Below are 21,632 nucleotides of genomic sequence, written 5' to 3' on the forward strand. Positions count from 1 at the left end.
CCTTATTTTAAAAATGGAATTATCTATGGAGTGTTGGTAATAAGAATGGATGCCTTCTGAGTACTAGGTGCTTTTACATAATTTTTTTCCGATTCTTACAACTCTTGGAGACTGGTTTGATTATTCTCATTTTATAGAACCTCAGAAAGGTTAAGTACTTTGCCTAAGATCTCAAAACCAGAAAGGTCTAGGATTTTTAACTCAGATATGGCTAGCTTCAAAGACAGTTATAGGATACAGTGTCATTGAGAAAGAACCCTTTCACACAGTTAAATAACTTCTTTCCTTTTATTTGTAAGGCTTAGCAGATATGTGCTTGGGTCTGGGATCTCACTGTTTTGGGGGAGCTTTTTTTTTATAATACTGGCTTTATCAAGGGATTCTGACAAAGTCCTCAAATGATATCCTAACACCTTGTTTTTATAGACAGGCAGAGCCTCCTCAGTGACCTTTGGAGGCTTACATACTGTCATAATGCCTGAAAGAAGGACAAAGTTACTGTTTATTAGCTAAATACGGTTTATAGCACAGGTAATGCCCACACTTTCCCAGGAACTTTAAGTATTTCATTTGGTCTTTCCTGGGAGCCACACATTATTGTCCAAATACTGTATTTCACAAATGAGGAACGTGAGACTTAGTGTAATGAACTTATAATCACACAGCTAGACACAACATCTGGGATGGAAGCCCAGGTCTGCCTGACCCTAAAGGTCTTTTTAACACACCATGCTGTGTTTTCCATCTCTATTTATTGTCTTTTGGCATTGTCTTTGTTTTTCTGTGAGGCTTCAAGGATAAAAAAAAAGTTTTTATTCTGCACTTCAGGATTCTGAAGTAATAGCTTTTACTGTAGGGTAATTAACACACACACACACACACACACACACACACCTTATAGGACAAGGATAATATCCATATGCTACATATTTTTTAATCTTTTAAAAGTACTTAGTTCCCTCAGTAGATCCAGATTCTGGCAGCTGTCAGATGTACATTTGGATACTTAAATAAGTCAAGATTTTAATTTTGCTGCTATGGTTAGTGAATGGTGCCAGATTAAAATCATTTCCATTATTAAAGAGTGAGATGCATACTAGGTATCATTTTATTCAGTCTATTTATTCTGTGATGCTAGGACATGCAGACAGGCAGTATAAATGTAGAATGTTAGGTTGTGCTTCTGAAATGTGCTTCTAGTCCCCTGAGAAGCTCTTCTCATTCCTGAAGACAGAAGCATTTATATGATGTCTGTGGCCTTTCATTTATGGGCGCTCATGTTTTCTGAATATTCATTGTCTCTTGCCTTGTAGTCACAAAGGTCGAGTAGGGAAACAGAAGTCATCGTAATATAAAAACGTTCACTGATAAACTGTCCATGTGTACAATTAGTTCCCATTCAATCATTTATTCCTGACAAATACCGTCCCTGCCCATCCTGTTATTCACAGTGTTTCACTGATTGTTGGGAATATGTCAAAATCACTGTACTTGATTGCAAGTCAAATGGCAGATTTTGCAAAAATATCCTATGTAATAAAGCCTAATATGCAAATCGACTGAACAGCAGAACAACCAGTCGAACCACCGGTCGCTATGACACGCACTGACCACCAGGGGGCAGACGCTCAACGCAGGAGCTGCCCACAGGTCCCAGGCCAGCCAAGGCAGGTGCCATCAGAGGCCCCCTGATCGCCCTGCCAGTCACCCTACAGATTGGCCCTGATCGCCAGCCACACCTAGGGACCCTGCCTGTGCATGAATTTTGTGCACCGGGCCTCTAGTAGGAAATAAAAGTTTAATGAAATCAAGAAAAGTGATGTTGAAGAAATGCCAGACTTGCACACAAAGTCATTGGCAAGTGAAATTCTGGTAGTATTAGACTCGTGAGTGAAGAGGAGGAAATTCGTGTTAGGCATTTCAAGAGAAGGGAAAGTTGGTGGTGTCCAAGTATTTTTGGAAGAATCTCTGTCATTATAATTATGCTCAGAAAGCTAATCAGGAAATGTTAGAAAACATATACCAAAAGGTATCTAACAATTATTTACTACTGCTGCTATTACTATTATTTTGGTTAACACATAATTGCATTTATTATTTACATTTTGTTAAATAGTAGATAAAATATATTTGATTTCTCAATTTTTTAATTTAATGAAACCTTTCCTCCCCACATTCACTATGAAGTTTTGGTCCCTATTTTAAGTGAATTCACTTTTAATGTCCTTTTTCTGATGACTGTTGTCCTGGAGTAATGAGAACCTCCTGTGATGGGTATATACTAGTCTTTATGTATCTGCATGTTGTTCCTCTCCAGTTACGTCAGTAATGAGCAACAGCAGCAAACACTGGCATGGCCAGTTAGAGATAGGGTGCCTCATCCTGAGTCAAACTGTCTTTTAACCAGTGAGGCAAAGAAACAGAACCTCAATGAGCCATAGTCTCTTCTAGAACAGCTGCCCAGCAGATTAGGCGTCTATCTTGGAGAAAGGATTTCAGGTCACTCGTTAAATCAAAAGGCATTACGTAAAGAAAGATTTCCATTTTGGGGGTGATTGAGGGGAATGCAGCAGTTTTTTGTTTTTGAAGCCTTTGTTTCTCCAGTAGCATTACCTGAGCTTTCATGTTACTCAGATTCCTAGATGAATATATTTTGGAGCTTCCCTAATCCATTTGAAAGGAAAAATGTGTTTGTAACTTCACCAGCCTTAATTTGGCCTACTGGTGGACTTGGCAGGCTCAGCTGCAGCAGCAAGAGTGGAGTCTAATGGACTCTGCTGGCTGCTCTCACTACAGCCAGGTCTGGATGCCCATTATTTCTGCAGAGGATGTTCCTTTTCAGATTGTTTTTAAAGTTGTGGAGTCTGGAATACCCTGTGGTAGTGTCAGTTTCAGAGAATTCAGTAATTCCTGGGTTTTAAAATATATGTAAAGAACATATATTAGTTGAAAATGCAGTGCATAGTTGATTTTTTGTAACTTCCAACAACATGCAAGCCCTGTTCAAAGCAAAAGCAGAAGATTGTTTTTTTTTGAGACCTGCAAAGTAATATATACCTTAAAGCCATTTTCCAAATGGAGCTCATTCATTATGACCCCAATTTACATTCATGCTTCCCTTGAACTTAGGCCAGAATATTTATCTGTGCAGTTTAAGTAGCAACACGTTAGTTAAGTGCTTGATTTAAAGTAGCTGGCATTTCAATTTATCTTTCTTTTATTAGAAAGGTTTTTCCCTTTGAGAGGGGTTGAATTAGTCATTGTGTGTTTTAGATAAGTCCCTTGATCTGGGGACAGAACATTGCAGGATTTGGAGTTGTCTGTAGTACCTGTGTAAGGGACATGTCCTGAATCTCTTAATAGTTGTGAGATTGCTTTTCACTGAAAAGTATGACGTGTGGCTGGCTCCTTCTCCTCTATTTTATGGCCAATCATGCAGCTCATATATCTCGCTAACTATAAATCTTAATTTATATTTACCCAAGGATTTTACTCTCAGATTCACCTTCTTAGAGCTGAAAAGGTTCAGTGCCATATGGTTTATTTTTATTAGTATGATTAAGAATGTATTTTCATTAAACTATGCCATCTGTTTGTTATAAGAAGAAAATAGGTAAATACAGTAATTCTCCTTTATCTACAGGGGATACATTCCAAGACCCTGGTGGATGCCTGAAACCATGGATAATACCAAACCCTATATGTACTATTTTTTATACATATATACCCATGATAAATTTTAATTTATGAATTAGGGACAGTAAGAGATGAACAACAATCACTAATAATAAAATAGAACAGTCATAATATATTGTGATAAAAGTTATGTGAATGTGGTCTCCCTCTTTGAGAATATCTTATTGTATTGGCACTCATCCTTCCTCTTGTGATGATATGAGGTAACAGTGCCTACGTGATGAAAAGAATCCTATAGGGAGGTGAATGATGCAGGCATTGCAGGCTACCATTGACTTTCTGACAATATGTGCTTCAGGTGGTCCTAGATATCCAGCCATGATGATGTTGGTAGTTGGATGTCAGCAGCAGATATCTATGGTTGGGGAAGCTTAATAGTTTTTTTTCATCTTTTCTGAAATCTTTTGGAAGAATGTTGTAATTGGACATTGTTGTCTCTTTCTTTTTTAACTCATCAAAGTGTTGCTGCTTGTAATCCTTTAGTGATCATATCGGTGATTTTAATGCTACATCCCATCCAAAGATTGTATTCCATAAATTTTATAAAATAAGAGTTACTTGAATATAAGCACTGCAGTACCATGGCAGTCATTCTGATAACCCAGATGGCTATTAAGTGACTAATGGTGAATATTGTATATCGCATGAATAAGATGGACAAAGGGATGAGTCTCGTCAGGGGACGGAGCAGGTCAGTGTAAGATTTTATGATAGTATTCAGAATGGCGCACGATTTAAAACTTATGATGCCTGGCCAGTGTTGCTCAGTGGTTAAGCATTGACCTATGAACCAGAAGGTCACAGTTTGATTCCTGATCTGGGCACATGCCTGGGTTGCAGGCTTGATCCCCAGTGTGGGGCATACAGGAGGCAGCCGATCAATGATTCTCTCTCAGCATTGTTTCTATCTCTCTCTCCCCTTCCCTTCCTCTCTGAAATCAATAAAAATAAATTTAAAAAAACATACATTGTTTCTGGAATTTTTCATTTAATATTTTTAGTTTTTTAAAAATAATTGGAAGGGATTTTAATAAAGAGGCTATTTACAAAGATGTAGGGAGGAATCCAATAAGGCAGATATCTGGCCCCAAGCACTGAAGTCATCAAGGAGAGAGCAACTGTATAGAGAAGGCTGTCTGATAGGAGATGTGGCCTCTGGGCCCACCTCCTTCTCCCCTCCCCCCTGCCCTCCAGTTTCCTGCTAGTGCCTCCTATTGGCCAAACAGAAGCTAGAGAGCAAGGGCGCCCATTGATTCAGGGTCCATTTAATATTTTTGGACCACAGTTGACCGCAGGTAACTGAAATTGGAAGCGAAATTGCAGATAATGCGGGGACTACTGTACATTGATATATTCGTTTTTTAAATCTCCATCCAGTTAGCTAAGAAGTATAAATCTCTTAGGTTGCATTATTTAGAAAATACTTTAGAAAAAAATTTAAATGTATGCATTGAAGCAATAGTTCCTTCAGGGGAGATTTTAGCCATCTTTTGGCCAGTGTGTACCTTGCATGATGTCACATATAGAGTAAAATTTCAGAAAATGTGTTGAAGCTGTCTAAGAATGGTATTTTACATTATAAAACTACAGACATATATTATCAGGTTGGAATTACATTTAGAGACTGAATAATTGATGGTTTCTCATTCCTGGTCTAGTGCCTGGCCTGGAGTTGGCATTCAATGACTGTTTCTTCACTTAGCTAATTAATTAATTGATTGATTTTTGTGAGAATTTAGTCTGAGGACAGAATGAGGTTTAGAATAGTCATGTAACCTTTATTATAATGTATTTTAATAACCCTTCAAGAACAGAACTTGGAAAAAGTTTTCTTGGTAGTAAGTTTACAGTATTTAAAAGGGTATGATATAGTCTCAAAAACACTATTTTTTCTTATATTTACTATTTACTAGTAAACCTTTGTCGAGTTTTGCTTTATTTGTTATCCTTTCCATTGAAACTCATAGGAAGTATTCTTTCTGCCTAGAACTGTTTTTTTGTGTGTTTTTTAAAAAAATATATTTTTATTGATTTTAGAGAGGAAAAGAGATGGAGAGAGAGAAACATCAATGATGAGAGAGAATCATTGATTGGCCGCCTCCTGCATGTCCCTCACCGGGGATCGAGCCCGCAACCCAGGCATGTGCCCCTGACTGGAATCAAACCTGGGACCCCTCAGTCTGCAGGCCAACACTCTATCCACTGAGCCAAACCAGCTAGGGCTAGATCTCTGTTTTAAATGAGCCTTTAAGAGTCCAATTTATATATGTATAACCCAGGGGTCCCTTGGGGTCTTCCAGTCCATGCAATCTAGGTAAGAGAGCCTCTGCCCCCCAATTCCATGGTCTTGGGAAGTCTCCAAAGATATCTGAGAGGTCCCAGAACTTACTTCTTTACAGCTGCCCTGATTCTGACTTTCTTTATCCTTTGTGCTAAATTTGTGCTGCATCATGTTGTCCCAGATGTGAAACTCAGCACAGCTTCTAGTTCCTTCAGAAGAGTCCTCTCCAGCAGAAGCATTAGCGACAGAGGTAGACTTTTTTGAGGCTTTCATTGGAAGAGGGGAGGAAAGATTTAATATTCATTTCATTAATAATGGAATGAATGTTAAAAATCTTTTAAACTGTATTAGACATTATTTTTTATTTATTCAGCAAAATATATTTGATGAGTCCAGCATTGGTCTTGGCACTGGGCAGTCAAGGATGAACAAAAAGTAGACAGATCCCCATTTTCATAGAGCTTATAGATCAGTAGGGGAGCCAGGTAATCAAGCAGGAACACAGATTGATGTAAAATTCTAACTGTGATAAGTGCTGTGAAAAAGAGGTACATGGTACTTGAGAACATTTAATGGAGAGGTTTGACCTTACTGGGGATGTGGGTGGGTGAAGATTAAAAGGAATTGTCTGGCCAAGGAGGGTATGGGGGTGGAGGAGTAAGAGGCAGGAGGCAAAAGCAGGTTTCTAGGATGTCTTCTCCATAATGCTGCCTTCTTTGTTTTTGGTTTTTTTTTCATTTACACTTCCATCTCTCAGTGCCCAATCCTGTTGGCTCTCTTTCCCTCCAGGATTTCCCCTTCGAGCTTCCAAGCTCTTCTTCCTCTATTAGGCAGAGCACTTCTGCTAATCTCCAGGTCCTATCCACAAATTAATTTTTGTAAGACACATCATGTTCCTGCCAAGATTTCACTCCCCAGATTAAGAAAATTCTTTTAAACCACACATTGGCAACATGATTTATTCATTTTTTTATTCATTCATTCAACAAATACTTATTGGGCACTTGTTCTCTGCAATTTGCCTCCTAGAAGCTAGGGATATAATCCCCACGGATTTTACATTCCAGTTGGGAGAGCGCTCAATTAAAACTCCTTACAAGACAGTTGGGTTTATGAAAAGCAAAAATTTCTTTTGTGATGTATGAGGTAGTTACAGATGTATATTATGGATGCATCAGAATGAAACACATAAAAAAGTGACTTTCAACCTAAAATAAAATTTGAAAGTTGCATATGGCTTATTTTCCATACTATTAAATCATCAAATTGAGTACATACAATTAAATCTTTTTAAAATTTATGTATAAATATAATTCTCTGAAAGCAGTATTGCCTGTTGTTGGTATTATTATTTCATCATTTCTGCCCTATTGGATTCTAAAAGCAATAACATCAGATATGTGGTGATTTTGTCATAATTGAAAGTTTTTTACATTCCTGTTTTCTATGGTCTGTATGTTAGTAAATTCTCATTTTATTTGGCATTATATATTTTTAAAGACAGACAGGCTGTGTTAAAAACCCTTAGCTTTCTGTAATCAGAAGACATGCTTCTCAATAAGACTAATGAGCTTTTCCAGAAGGATCATTAGGTCTGACTGGTGAGGAGAGGTAAGCCTCTTTAGCAGAAAAATTGACCCTAAGAAGACTAAATGAGTAAGCGATATATTTTGTTGAATCTTTTCCATGTGCCCAGTATTAAGGACAGTCTAGAAATCTATTGGACCAGAATTCCTCTTCCCAAGCGCTTAGTAATCAGTCTTAGATATTTTAAGGTCTATCATTCAGCTAGATTGCTAATGGAAAGTCTTGCCATTATCTCTGTGTTTTTTTAAGGATGGAAGGATTATTATCTCTTGGTTCTTATGCTAGACAATATCTTCCATTGTCTAGAATACTTTTTAAAAAACTTTTTGCCCTTGATTTTCTAGAGAGGTTATGTGTCCCACCCCTCATCTAATATTAGGGACTGAGGTATGAGGTCTATCCAGCTTTTTCTTCTCTAACACTCAGAATGTCAGCCTGAATTCAGGTGAAATTGCAGAGGTGCCTGCTTCCTCCAAATCTATTCAATATTGAGTGAAAATTTCAGTCCCCTCTTCACTATCTTGGAATTAATTTGACTTTTGATTGACAGACCATGGTATGATGATCCTGTTGGGTTTTTGCCCCTTCTTCATTGCACTTTGTGTCTGGTGGCTTTTTCTAATCTAGTGATCAGGGTCTAGGGACCTTGGCTGTATTTACTAGTGAGTAAGGTTGGTGAATATAAGTAATCACACAGCCATAGTCTTCTGTCTTTCATTTCCTTATCTTTGGGATTGGGCTGCCCTTGCCCCCCCGTTCTCCTTCTTGAGGGATTCCTGCTTCCATGAGGTATTCTGCATCATTTCCTCCTTCTGGACTGCTTTTATACTTCCTCTTTCCATATAGTCAGTGTAGTAAGTTGAACCAGAACACTTCATGTAACCCAGGCATTCATCTTGTGATCATCTCATTGTGCTGAACACAGACTACTTCAGGTTTCTGTACTTGTGGTTTGTCTGAAAATGGGAAAATCCCAAGATATAGAGTTGGATTTAAGGAAAGATATAGGCCCTTGATTGCATCTTCATCTTAAACCAAATGCTTTAGTCCAGCATTACTGGATTCTTGCTTTGTGGTATTTGGATGCTAAATTAACTGATGATAAGCATGATACTTTGATTTGCATTCAGTTCTTGATATCTTTTCTTTTTTTTAAAATGTAAATATATATTGAGAGAATGGTAAATGGAAGAGCAGGAATTCAAAACTCCTAATAATTTCTACATTCTGGATGTTTCTAAAATCTTAACTTTCTCCTTCCTACTCCCTACTCTGAGTCCTGCCTTCAACATCTCCAGCCTGGGTCTTGCTGTTCTCTTTGTCCTTCGCTAGTACATTTTCCACACTGCTATCAGGGTCATCTTCCTGAAATGCAAACCGATCATGTTATTCCCCTGCATAAAACCTTTTAGTGATTCCTCCTTGTCTAAACCATGAAACCCAAGATCCTTAGCACAAAGTCAGTGTAGGATAACAGTTAAGTTTGCCCGACTTTATATTTGACTTTCATTTACTAACTGAGTGACTTTGGCCCGCTCATTTACCCTTTCTGCCCTCAGTTTGCACCCCTGTAAAATGGGGATAACAATAGCGCCTTCTTTATAGGAGAAGGATGGCTGTGATGGTTTAATTGTTCAAAAAGAGTAAAGGAATTAAAACAATGCTTGTCACATAGTAAATACTTAGTAAGTGTTAGACCTCTGCTTACTTTTGTGGCCTTAATTTCTGCTTAAACCTTAAGCCAAGCAAACCAAACTGCTTATCGATTCCAAATGTATATGATACTAGTTTATTGTGTGTCTTTAAATATGATATAGCCTTTGCCCTGAATGAACCTCACTATACCTGATGCCTGAGCATTACCTCCTGTATGAAAACGTCCCAGGCTAGTCTGAACAACCTGAGTACTGCAGTCATTTAAGATTCAGCAAAGTACAGATTGCTCAAAATGCCTGTTTTAAAGAAGATTATGCTCTAATGGGCAGACACAGACAATAAACAAGAGATAAGTAAAGCAGGGAAGGATATTTATGGGGTGATGTTTGCAATTTCAAATAGGCAAGATCTCATTATAAAGGTGACATCTGAGTAATGGCCTACAGAAGATTAAGGAACAAGTCAGTTTGGTCAAAGAGTATTCCAGGCTGAAGGAATAGCAGCTGGCTCTGATGTGGGAACATGCCTGGTGTGTTCTACACATGGTAAAGGGGTCTCTGGAGCGGAAGGGAAAGGAGTGTAAGACAGATAGTGTCAGAGAGGAAATGGGGCCAGATTGTGTGGGGCTTGGTTGAGTGAGATGGCAAGTGAGTGGAGGGTGGTGAGCAGAGGAATTGTGGGATCTGTACCAGCTAATTGCTGGGTGGTGGATGGGTTGGGGGTGGGGTGGGGGCAGGGAGAGACAAGGATAGCAAGAATAATTTAGGCAAAAGATGGTAGTGGCTTAGAAGTAGCAAAGGTAGGGGAAATGCTTTAGATTCTGTTATATTTGAAGGTAGAGCTAGTGGCATTGGCCAATAGATATGATATGGGGTAAGAAAGGAATCAAGGATGACACCACAGTGTGTGTTTGCCTGCACAAGTGAAAGGATGGAACTGTAACTCTCTGAGATAAGGAGGGGACAGTAGAGTAGGTTTTAGGGTAGCTCAGTTTGAATGTTTTAGGCTTGAGATGCATTTTAGATATATGTTCAACTGCATGTTGAAGATGCAGTTGAACATATATTTAAAGACCAAGGGAGAAGTCTGGCTGCATATATAAATGTAGGAGTTACCAGCATAGATGCTTAAATCTGTGAGACTGAATGAGATCACCAGTGTTAAGAGGTTGATGACAGCCCTCATCAGGTAGCTCAGTTGGTTAGAGCATCATCCTGATACACCAAGGTTGTGGGTTCCATCCCCGGTCAGGGCACATATAAGAATCAGCCAATGAATGCATTAAAAAGTGGACCAACAAATCAATGTTTCTGTTTCTCTCCCCTCTTCTCTAAAATCAATAAATTATAAAAAAAGAAAAAGAGGTTGAGGACAGAAGACGAATCCAGCATACAAGACCCAGAGGAGCTGCTAGTGAGGTGGAATGGAGTGACCAGTTGTGTTGTGCTGCCGAGAGATCATGGTAGATGAGGACTGATGATTGATGATTGGATCCTGAATGCCCTCATAAAGTAGTTTTAGATGAGGTGGATGAAAGCCTAATTGGAATAGTTCAGAAAAGAAAAGATCTGGACAGCATATATAGTCAACATTTTTGAGAAGCTTAACTGTGAAAGAAAGAAGTAGGGCGGTGGTTCCCTACTTTCTGGAGGCTTAGCTACACAATCACTTTTAGTATTAGCTATCTGGGAAAAGTTACTTTTGCAGAAACCTAGTTATTAACATTAAGCTTTTTTCCCCTCCTTACAGCTGTCATTTTGGGTTGCTTTTCTCACTGACAATGCCTAAGTTAGGACCTGCTGGAATCGTGCTTTTTTTTTCCTGATCTTCAAATAGGAGCAAAAATACTGAAAAACGCTGAGCCAGACTTCCTTTGGGGGCAAAGATACTGTCCTCCAAAGCAGGTTAACAGGAGTGTCAGTTTGGAGACACAACATTTCCTAAGACATGGGGCAATGCCATGTGCACAAAGAAGAATAGCTAATATTTATCGAGTGCTTCCTCTGTGCCAGCACAGCCTGGGTGTTTTACATCATTATCCATTTAACCATGATAGCTACTTGGGGTGATAGAGCTTCATAAAGAAAGTCTTACAGGTAAATAGCTAGGATTTGTGACCACCCTCTTAGCATTGTGTTTTATCTTACCAACTTTGGTAGCTCATTGAAATGTCCAGGGAAGTTTTATGAGTAACTGTGAAGTGCCAGGCACATTTACAAAACTGGGCATGGAGGCATTTAAAGGACTTACATTGTGGATTACTTTTAAAAAATATTATGAACTTATGGTTAAGAAGAGAATTCTTTTTATTTTCTTTAACCCAGAGGCTCGAATTTTGGAAAAACACCACAACCCACTGAAAATTATCCAAAAGATCCTAAATACGTAGACTTTAGAGGTCCCTTTTAACCACAGGTTCTGTTGTCCTTTTCTGCAGATAGATTTTTCCTGGTGCCTTTCCTATAACACTGGCCTGGCCATATCCACTTTCTCATGGATTTATTGCTCATCTTTTTACCCTGCTCTCTTTAGAGAAATATATGTCAAATTTTATTCCTTTCATCAGCTTACAATAATTTAAAGGTAGATTGTGCTCCTGGACTAAACATGTTGACAGTGACCCTTACCAGTATTTGAATTATAGTGTGGTTTTCAGCTAAACATCTTAGTATACTGTGCTTTTTTTTTTTTTTTTACCTTATGAACCGCTCTTCTTTACTCATTTACATATCTCTAGGGAATGATAAGTGCTGAATTAGGCAAAAAAGAAATTTTGCTTTGAAATTGCTCTCTTTTTTTTTTTTGATTTGTGCCATCTAGGAATAAACTATTTAAAAATTTTGAACTTTGTAGGCACATTTTCATTTTAAAAGAAGAGGGAAAATTACTTTTAAAAATGTGTTGGCAAAACCTGAAAAGAAAGCTCTAAAGAAAGGACTGTGGCCTGACAAGAGAACAGGAAGAAATGATTACTGATGACTTGAATTTTCAGTAAATTACAAAGCATACGTAATAGGCTTAGAAGAGAGATGATTCCTGTGGCATACTTCATGCTGCCTTCACAGATAAGTGTGTAAATGAAAGGGAAATGAATTGTTTCAGCCTGCTAAATCTATACCATTTTGGTGGGGTGAAAATGAGTGCAATTGAAATAATTCTATTACTTCTTATTGAAAATAAAACATATAAATGTTTTTGATGTGTTTCTAGAGAATAGTGTACTTGTAGATATGTTACAAAGAAACATAATAATGAATCAGAGGTAACTAAGTGTCCCTTTCCACTAACCTGCTAATACAGTATATTATTTACTAACTTATCTTGTTTGTTGTCTCTCTCCCCCTGGTAGGTTATAAACTCCTTGAGGGCAGGGTTTTTGGCTGTTTGATCCTAGCACCTTGAACAATTGTAATATATGTTTGTTGAATGACTGAGCGTGTTATACGGCATCCCAAGCTGCAAAAGAGGCTAGCTTCTAGTGGAGTAGAAATGAGAAAGGGGTGAGGGGTGAGTGTTGACTGAGCCCATTTAAAGTTGCAAGAACTATTATGGTAATACATTATTCATTTGACAGATATTTAGTAAGTGCTAAGCAGGGGAGTTACAATGGCAAATAAGGCATTTGTGGTTCCTGCCGTAGTAGAGTTTACATTCTAGAAGGGTGATATGTATAATAGGTAAGTAAATAAGCTCAATAATGTTAAATAGCAATGACCTCCCTGAAGAAAATAAGACAAGGTGAACGAAAATGAAGGTAGGTTGAGGAGAGGTGGGGCAGCACTGCTTTATATTCTATGGGCAGAGAAGACTTTTTTTATGGATGACAAGGAGGAACCAGCCATGTGGGTATCTATGACAAGATCCTTCCAAACTTGGGGGCAATGAAGAGAAAGAAGGATAGTAGATGAAGCGTGGTAAGTAGGGGGAGTGGCAGGACATGGAATTGGACACATTAGATCATGCAGGGCCTTTTAGGCCATGGCAAGAGTTTAGATTTTTTATTTTAATTCAATGGTAAGTCATTAGAAAATTTGACCAGAGAAGTGAAAAGACTGATTCACATTTTAAATGGGAACTTGTACTGGAATAGGTTCACATACTCATTTGCTTTCAATGGTTATATAGTGTAAAAATATTAACAAAATATTGAAACTGCATTGATAAATGGCAACTTTCCTTTGGCCTGTGTTGGGAGACAATGGAGAGGTGGCTGGCAAGCAAATCAGAGGGCATAGGCCCTGCGTTAAGAGGTTTAGCCTCTCCTGAGTTGCACTAACTTTAAGCCAAATGGAATTATATGCTCAGTATTGCCAGGTCTTTTAATTTTCCAAGAGAAGCCAGGGATCTAATTTGTTTTGTTAAACTATTCAACTTATATGATTAAAAGTGAGCAACTAATCCAAGTAGTTTATGAAAATACTGTGGGCCAAACGGACCAGACTTGCAAGTGCAAAGGGGTCCCATAAATGACACTTCAAAATCTCTAGGTTAGGGTGATGGCAGTGGAGATGCAGAAAAGCAGATGGGATTGAGATATGTTTTGAAGGTAATAATGACAAGTGTGATGATAGCATGGATGTGGAAGATGCAGGAGAGGGGATGAAAGGAAGGCCTAGTCATTGACACTGGATTTCTGGCATGAACAACTGTGTAAACGGTGGTCCATTTACTGAGATAGGGACATCTGGGCAAAGACATATGGGTGCACTAAGACCAAGTAGTTAGTATTGAGGCTTTTAGGTTTGAGGTGCTTATGAGTCATCCAAATGGAGATTTCCAGAGAGTGTTGGCTGTAAAGGACTGGGTGTAGAAAATGGGTCTTGATTAGAAATAGAAATTGGGAGTTACTGACACATAGTTGAGTTGAAGCTGTGGGAGTAGATGAGCTCAACTAGGGTAAAGGGTTGAGAGAGTAGAGGAGAGGGTATATGTCCAACCTGAGAATCTTAACTGTAGTCTTTTAACAACCGTCTCTGCTCTCCCTTTCTATATGCCTCCCTATATACATTTATGGGTTGAACATGTAGATAAATTTATATGTTCTTTTGTCTTTTTAGTAAGTGTGACAGTGATCCTAGGAACCTCAGGAATTCTGAAGAGTTATTCATCTATAACTAGAAGAAATGGCTGGTTTTATAGTAAACATGCTAGAAACAGAGGAAGAAAGAAGGGCTTTGACTAATTTGGAATAAAGATTTCAAGGTGCAGGTCAATCCCAGAATGAAAAATTTTATAGGTACTTTTATAAGTTCATGTTCCACTTATAAAATTCCCCCCTGTTTAAATTTTTTCCTTCCTTAATGTCTTTCCTTCTATCTTCCTCAAACATTTGAACACCAAGTCATTGTATAAGCATAGGTATCATAAGAGTGAAAAGAAAAACACCCATGAAACTTATTATCTATTTTAAGTAATAATATCTGTTCAAACGTTCTATTATTCTGACATCCATTTTGTGATTTTTCATGCTTTTTATATGGGAAAGGGGTAGTGTGGGAGGCCTGAAAATGAAAAATCAGAATTAATATGAATAATATGCATTTCACTTTAGGGGTTTTTCACCTGAGACTACCAAAAACATTGCCATTAAGTTTATATTTACCGTTTCACCTTTGATCAGCAATACAACAGCTATTGTGTTTTCTTGACTTTCTGTCCTTTGGATCAAGCTGTGCATGTGTGTGAAAGAAAAGGACCCCGCTCAGTATATAGACTATGCGAGGTGATGCTGTGTGCAGATTATGGCACTGTAGCATTTGGCCTCTTAGAACACAGCAGGACATACATCACAGCTCTGCTTTGCTTTGGAGTTAAATTCAGAATAGTGATTTTATTTTATTTTATTTTTAAAATTTATACTTAAACCTTTGTGTGTCTTAACACTGACTTCCGGTGAGGCACTGCCAAAGCTGTTCTGCTAGTCAGCCCAAGCCTTTGGTGTCCAGAGAAAGAAGTATTTTCTTGAGATAGACTTTTTACTTTATAAATCTTTATAAAGTTGGCCCTTTGGGTTGACCTCAGGTATAAGACATACTACTTTTGTTTAGTGCTTAAAAAAAGGACAAAAAGTAAATCTGAACAGAGCCTGGCTTTTCTTTTTGTTAGAAGTTTATATCTGCTTTATATCATAAAAGCACCAGGAGGCATCTTAAAATGGACATGATTTTATAAATCTTAAATAAAAAATAAATGCTTTATAGGTTTGGGATTTGCAAGTGTATAACACTGTAAGTCAGTGAATCTGTTGTAATACAATAAATTTTATTGTAATATAACCAGTTTATCAGCGATATGGCTCATGGATTACTAGACTAATCCATAAAATGAGCCCCACTGTGGAACATATTAATTTATTATAACTCCACTGTGTTATTATTACTTAGTACTTATTAAATGCCAAAAATTTCTTAGGCACTGAGCAAAATCAGAAGATGGGACTGAAAGTTGTTTGACACACTGACGTGGGAGGAAGGAAAGTCCTACTTTTCTGTGTGCCTCCTGTTCTTGTGCCTGTGCCCCTACTAGGCCATTCATTCCTAAATGATTGCAGCCCCATTTTCACATTTGGAGTACAGGTAGCAGTGCTCAGGATCATGTGTCCTGCTCATTAATAAAGGACCTTAACTGTAAGAGGAAAACACTAACAACATTAGCATCCCTGCCATCATTTAAAAAATATATATATTTTATTGATTTTTTACAGAGAGGAAGGGAGAGGGATAGAGAGTTAGAAACATCGATGAGAGAGAAACATCGATCAGCTGCCTCCTACACACCCCCCACTGGGGATGTGCCTGCAACCAAGGTACATGCCTCTGACCGGAATCGAACCTGGGACCCTTCTGTCCGCAGGCCGGCGCTCTATCCACTGAGCCAAACCGGTTAGGGCCCTGCCATCATTTTTTGAGATACCTTAAGACTGGTAGTCCAGCCACCAAGGGGCTTCTAGAAATATTTATTTCCCTGAGCTTGTGAACTCAAATATAGCACAGAATTTTTCTCTGCTTGCATCTCTGTGAGTCTAATTCTATATTTAGCTTAATACAGAGTCGTGTTTTAAAATATTTTATTTTTTTAATACCTGTCATCAAGTCTCATTTATCTCTTATAATTGGTCTGCTTTCCATTTTTCTGTGGTGAATTTTTATACCCACGTTGAAATTGTTCAACTGCCAATTATGCTCCCACCATTTGGCTTGTACCCAGGGAACGCAAGTCATTTTTCGTATTATCCTGAGAAAAAGTAAAATAAATATCTTTGAAAAAATTAATAGATATTTCAAAGCCAACTAAAATTGATTTGCGGATTGTTTTTGATTATCTGTGCTTCTGCCTTCAGTTAGCATACATAATCAAAAGTTGGCAGTGACACAGTATCATTCTTTTTTTTTTAAATTCTTTATTAGTTAAGGTATTACAAATGTGTCCTCATCACCCCCATTAAACCCCCATCCTCCCCCCCTGCCCCACTCATGCTCTCATCCCCCTGTTGTCCATGTCCATTCGTTTGGCTTATATGCATGCATACAAGTCCTTTGGTTGATCTCTTCCCAGTATCATTCTTGAATAGAATAGTAGTCCTCTGGTTATAAATACTTTAAGACCAGCCATCTGTCCTAAAGGAATTCAGGCACCAGAGTCTGATTCTTTACTTAACTTCTACCCATCTTGGAAATTGGTGTTAACCCTGAGTTCATTTGGTTAGAGGAATAAATACATTTAAATAAGGCTGAAAATAAATAGATAGATAAATAAATAAGGCTGATGTTGGTAATATTTGGTTGAACTAATATATAAACATTAGTCATTGACATTAATTGTTGATATTAGTTAAATGTGGTACAAGTGATTAAGATTTGTTAAATAAAAGGCTCTTACTACAGCGGGAAGGCTGGGGAGTGTTGGCGGGGGGTGGAGGGGCCGTAAGAGATCAACCGAAGGACTTGTATGCATGCATATAAGCATAACCAATGGACATAAGACACTAGTGGTGGGGGGGTGAGGGAATGAGACGGGGGGGCAGGTAGGGGAAGCCGGGGGAAGGTCAGTGGGGGAAAAGAAGGAGACATATGTACTACTATTTGTAATACTTTAAACAATAAAATAAAATTAAAAAAAAAACAGCTATAGACTTGGATGAAAAAACTGATGAAGATAATTTTAGATGCCAAATTACTCCTGCTTATATAAGAAATGTTAAAAGAATGTTATATAGATAACACCTGTCACTCCTTAAATGTACATGGATTTCAGAATTAAAATCACAATGAATACTTTTGTTTCTCCCACTCCTCCCACTCTCATTTCCTTTTTGTTGCTGGTGTTGACAATGCATGTGCTCCTCAGAAACCCCTTAATTTCCCCAAAGTAATTTGTAATTTTCTCATCTCTTGGGCTTAATATTATGGACTCAACCAGTTTCTTTTTTTATCTTAAGAAACTAATGAATTCCTAGGCATCAAGTATGTAGGAATAGATTCATTCTGGGTGACTTTTTCTTCTAAATTGGTGCCTCAGTACTATGAACTTGCAGAGTGGTTGTAGGTTCTAATATGCAGTTGTGATGTTTAATTTTATCCATGTTTGTATTAGTAAGGCCCAATGACTTTGAGAAAAATAGAAGGTATTTTTCTCTCACTTATGAGTCTGGGGCTGATAGGCAGGCTCTCCCTCACGACCTCATGGGGCTTAGGTTGACAAAGTGGCTCTGCCATCCTTTAGACATGACTTCCATGATTCCTCTGGTGGACTCCATGGTAGCAGAGAAGTGTATGCCTAATGTATTAAGACCAAGGCTTGGAAATGTTATTCATCACCTTCAATCAAATTCTTTTGATTAGAACTTAGTACTGGTTACACCTATTGGCAAGGGAGGCTGGGAAATATAGTCTCAGTAGACATGTGCCAGCTAAAGTTTGCTGAAGAGAGGAGAAAAATTTTGGAGGTCTGCTATTTCATCTTATATCTAATGTTTTCTTTGTTCATATAGAGAAATGAAAACAAAAGATATATGCTTGCTCTTGTGTTAAAATGGAAGATTAACCTGATACATTAGATTTGCAGAATCAGCAGAAATTGATAGACTTGTAGTTCTCCCCCATCATTTGGTATCTTTAACTACAGAGGGAAAATCAGAATAGGGAACAGTCTGTGGATGGAATTATCAGATTTTTCAGACATGCTTATAAGATCGAAAATGCCTGACAGGCAGTTGGAATGAAGGACTGGAACTCAGGAGAGAAGTCAGGGCTGGAGTTTGAAGTACAGGTATGGCAATCATCTCCTTAGAGCTAATATTTGAACTATGAAGGAATCAAGATCTTTGAGAGAGAATAAAAAGAGTTAGGCCTATTCTTTGAGGATCTGGTTGAAGGCAATGTGATAAAGCAGCCAAAGAATTGAGAGAAAACCAAGATGGTGTTAACCACTTATATTAAAGAAGTACATAGTGAGTATTAGAGGCCATAGAACAAACAGAATGAGGTCTAAACTAATTATTAGACCTGGCATTAAGGAGTCCATAAGTAATCTTGCTAAGTGAAGTTCCAATAGCCTATAATAAACCACATTTGAGGGCTTTTATTTGAGAAGTTTGGGTGAAGAAGGAAGAAGGTTCTAGTAGGTTCAAATGAAATTTTTTTCAAAATAATGATAGATGTGTACATTTTTAGACACACAGAGAGGAGGATTTGAAGAAGGAGGTGGAATGAACTGGCAAGAAGCTAGATGTCAAGTATAAGGTGGAACCCATGGGCTTAGCTTTAGAGAGGAGGAGACCCATACTCTAGGGCAGTGGCATCTTTTGCCTGGGACAGCCCTGGACTTTCAGCAGGTATTTGGAAACAAAAGTGTGAATGAAAGAACGAAGGTAGACTAGGTATAAAACAGATACTTATAAATAGGAAGTGAAAAATAATCTATATATACATAAAAGGCTAATATGCGAAGTGTCCCCTTGGGAGTTTGACCAGGAGACTGGGAGTTTGATCGCTCACTATGATGTGTACTGACCACCAGGGGGCAGCGCAGAATGAAGGAAGGCCCTGGCCAGCAGCCAGCAGCCGGGGAAGGAAGGCCCCAGCCGGCACTTGGAAGGCCCCAATTGGCCCTGATCACCATCCAGGCCTAGGGATCCTACCCGTGCATGAATTTCATGCACTGGGCCTCTAGTAAGTTAATAATACTCAATGTGTTAAATTCTGTTATTAAAGTTGGAAACAAGATCATCAGACAAGCTGTTCCTGAAGGTGATCATGACCATTCTAAGTGTTTTATAAGTATTATCTCATTTATTTCCCAAACTTGTAAGTACTATCTCTCCACTTAATACATGGACAAATTAAGGCAAGAAAGTTTAAATAATTTGCCCTACACCATACATTTTATTTTGCTGCCAAAAATAAGGGCATAATGGGGATTTGAACTGAAATAGTCTGGCTTCATGGATCATGATCTTAACCATTGGGCTATTGCTTCTCAGGCCTTGGGGAATGAATGGAAGAGTTCAAACATTCATGAACATTTAGAACATTTATTGTGGGAATGGTGCTCAGGAAGCAAGCCATCTATATATATAAAAGCCTAAGCAACCGGCCTACTGGCTGGTAGCTATGACATGCACTTACCACCAGGGGGCGGACGCTCAACGCAGGAGCTGCTGAGCAACAGCAACTTTGAAGAGTGTCCTCTTGCACTCTGGGACCCCTTGGGGGATGTCAGACTGCCAGTTTTGGCCAATTCCTGCAGGCCAGGCCGAGGGACCCCACCTGCCAGAGGGACTCCGCTCACTTCGCAGACACTGCCCCAGGTGCACTGGCTGAGGAGGGACCGTGAGAGGTTGGCTCCAGGGTGTGTCCAGACCATCTTGCCCAGTCCCACCCCGCTGGCCACCTTCCAATTAATTTCCTTTCAGTGTGCACAAATTCATGCACCAGTTGGGTCTCTTGGCCTGTCCTGTGGGATCGGGCTGAAACTGGCTCTCTGACATTCCCCAAGGGGTCTTGGATTGCGAGAGGGCACAGGCCAGGCTGAGGGACCCCACTTGTGCACGATGGGGGCTGGGGAGGGACACAGGAGGTTGGCCAGCCAGGGCGGAACCGTGGGAGGGCTCAGGGCATGTCTGGCCCATCTTGTTCAGTCCCCATAGGCCGGACCCCAGCAGCAAGCTAACCTACCAGTCGGAGCATCTGCCCCCTGGTGGTCAGTGAAGTCATAGTGACTGGTCAGCTGTCTGCCACCTGGTGGTCAGTGCACATCATAGGGAACAGTTGAGCAGCCTTAGCATATCATTAGCATATTACACTTTGATTGGTTAAACGGATGACCAGACACTTAGCATATTAGGCTTTTATTATATAGGATTTTAACTTTTTTAAAAATTGATTTCATAGAGGAAGGGAGAGGGAGAGAGAATTAGAAACATAAATGATGAGAGATAATCATTGATTGGCTGCCTCCTGCATGCCCACCACTGGGGATCAAGCCCACAACCTGGGCATGTGCCCTGACTGGGAATCGAACCATGACCTCCTGGTTCATAGGTTGATGTTCAACCACTGAGTCATGCTGGCCGGGCCATAAGATATATTAAAAAAAAATATTTAATAGTAGTGAATTTTTTAAAAAATGACTTATTTTGCTTGGTTATTCTAAAAGTAATATATACATATTTTTTTTTAAAATATATTTTATTGATTTTTTACAGAGAGGAAGGGAGAGGGATAGAGAGTTAGAAACATCGATGAGAGAGAAACATCGACCAGCTGCCTCCTGCACACCCCCTAACTGGGGATGTGCCCGCAACCAAGGTACATGCCCTTGACCGGAATCGAACCTGGGACCTTTCAGTCCGCAGGCCGACACTCTATCCACTGAGCCAAACCAGTTAGGGCATACACATATTGAAGAATACTTAAAAAATAATGTATACATTTGAACATAATAATTCTAAATCCAGAGATAACCAGTGTTAACAAATTTGTATATTTTCATATAAATAACTATATAAACTATGTGGTTTATATGTATATAAACTATATAGCTTTGTGGGATTTTCATATAAAATTTTATTAAGAGTATTATTTTATGTCATCCAATATACCATAAATTTTGCCATTTCTCTTTTGTTTGATCAGGTCATTTTTGTATTTTGTTTTTTATAAATAATACCCCAGTGGCTATCTTTCTTTGTCTATAGTTCTTATTATTACCTTAAGCTAGTGAATTAGTCCGGACTCCTTGTTTTGTAAGTGATAAGGAACCCACCTTGAACTAACTTAGGTGAAAACAAATTTTTTGACTTAGGTAACTGCTGAAATGGCAGGCATGCAGCTGGGCCTCAAGGGGCGCTGGAGTCAGGGACAGCTCAGATATCTCAAAACCCCCTCCACTCCATATTTCCTGGTTCTTTCTA

The 21,632-nt window shown here is 38.8% G+C and overlaps 1 protein-coding gene across 3 annotated transcripts in view; it reads left to right on the forward strand.

Moving 5' to 3' along the window:
• Window positions 1-21,632, forward strand: part of BTBD9 (BTB domain containing 9) — a 428,978-nt gene that overhangs the window by 95,820 nt on the left and 311,526 nt on the right. The gene's annotated exons all lie outside the window — the stretch shown is intronic.

Source organism: Myotis lucifugus, unplaced genomic scaffold, assembly GCF_000147115.1.
Source record: "Myotis lucifugus unplaced genomic scaffold, Myoluc2.0 scaffold_477, whole genome shotgun sequence".
Classification (NCBI taxonomy): Eukaryota; Metazoa; Chordata; class Mammalia; order Chiroptera; family Vespertilionidae; genus Myotis; species Myotis lucifugus.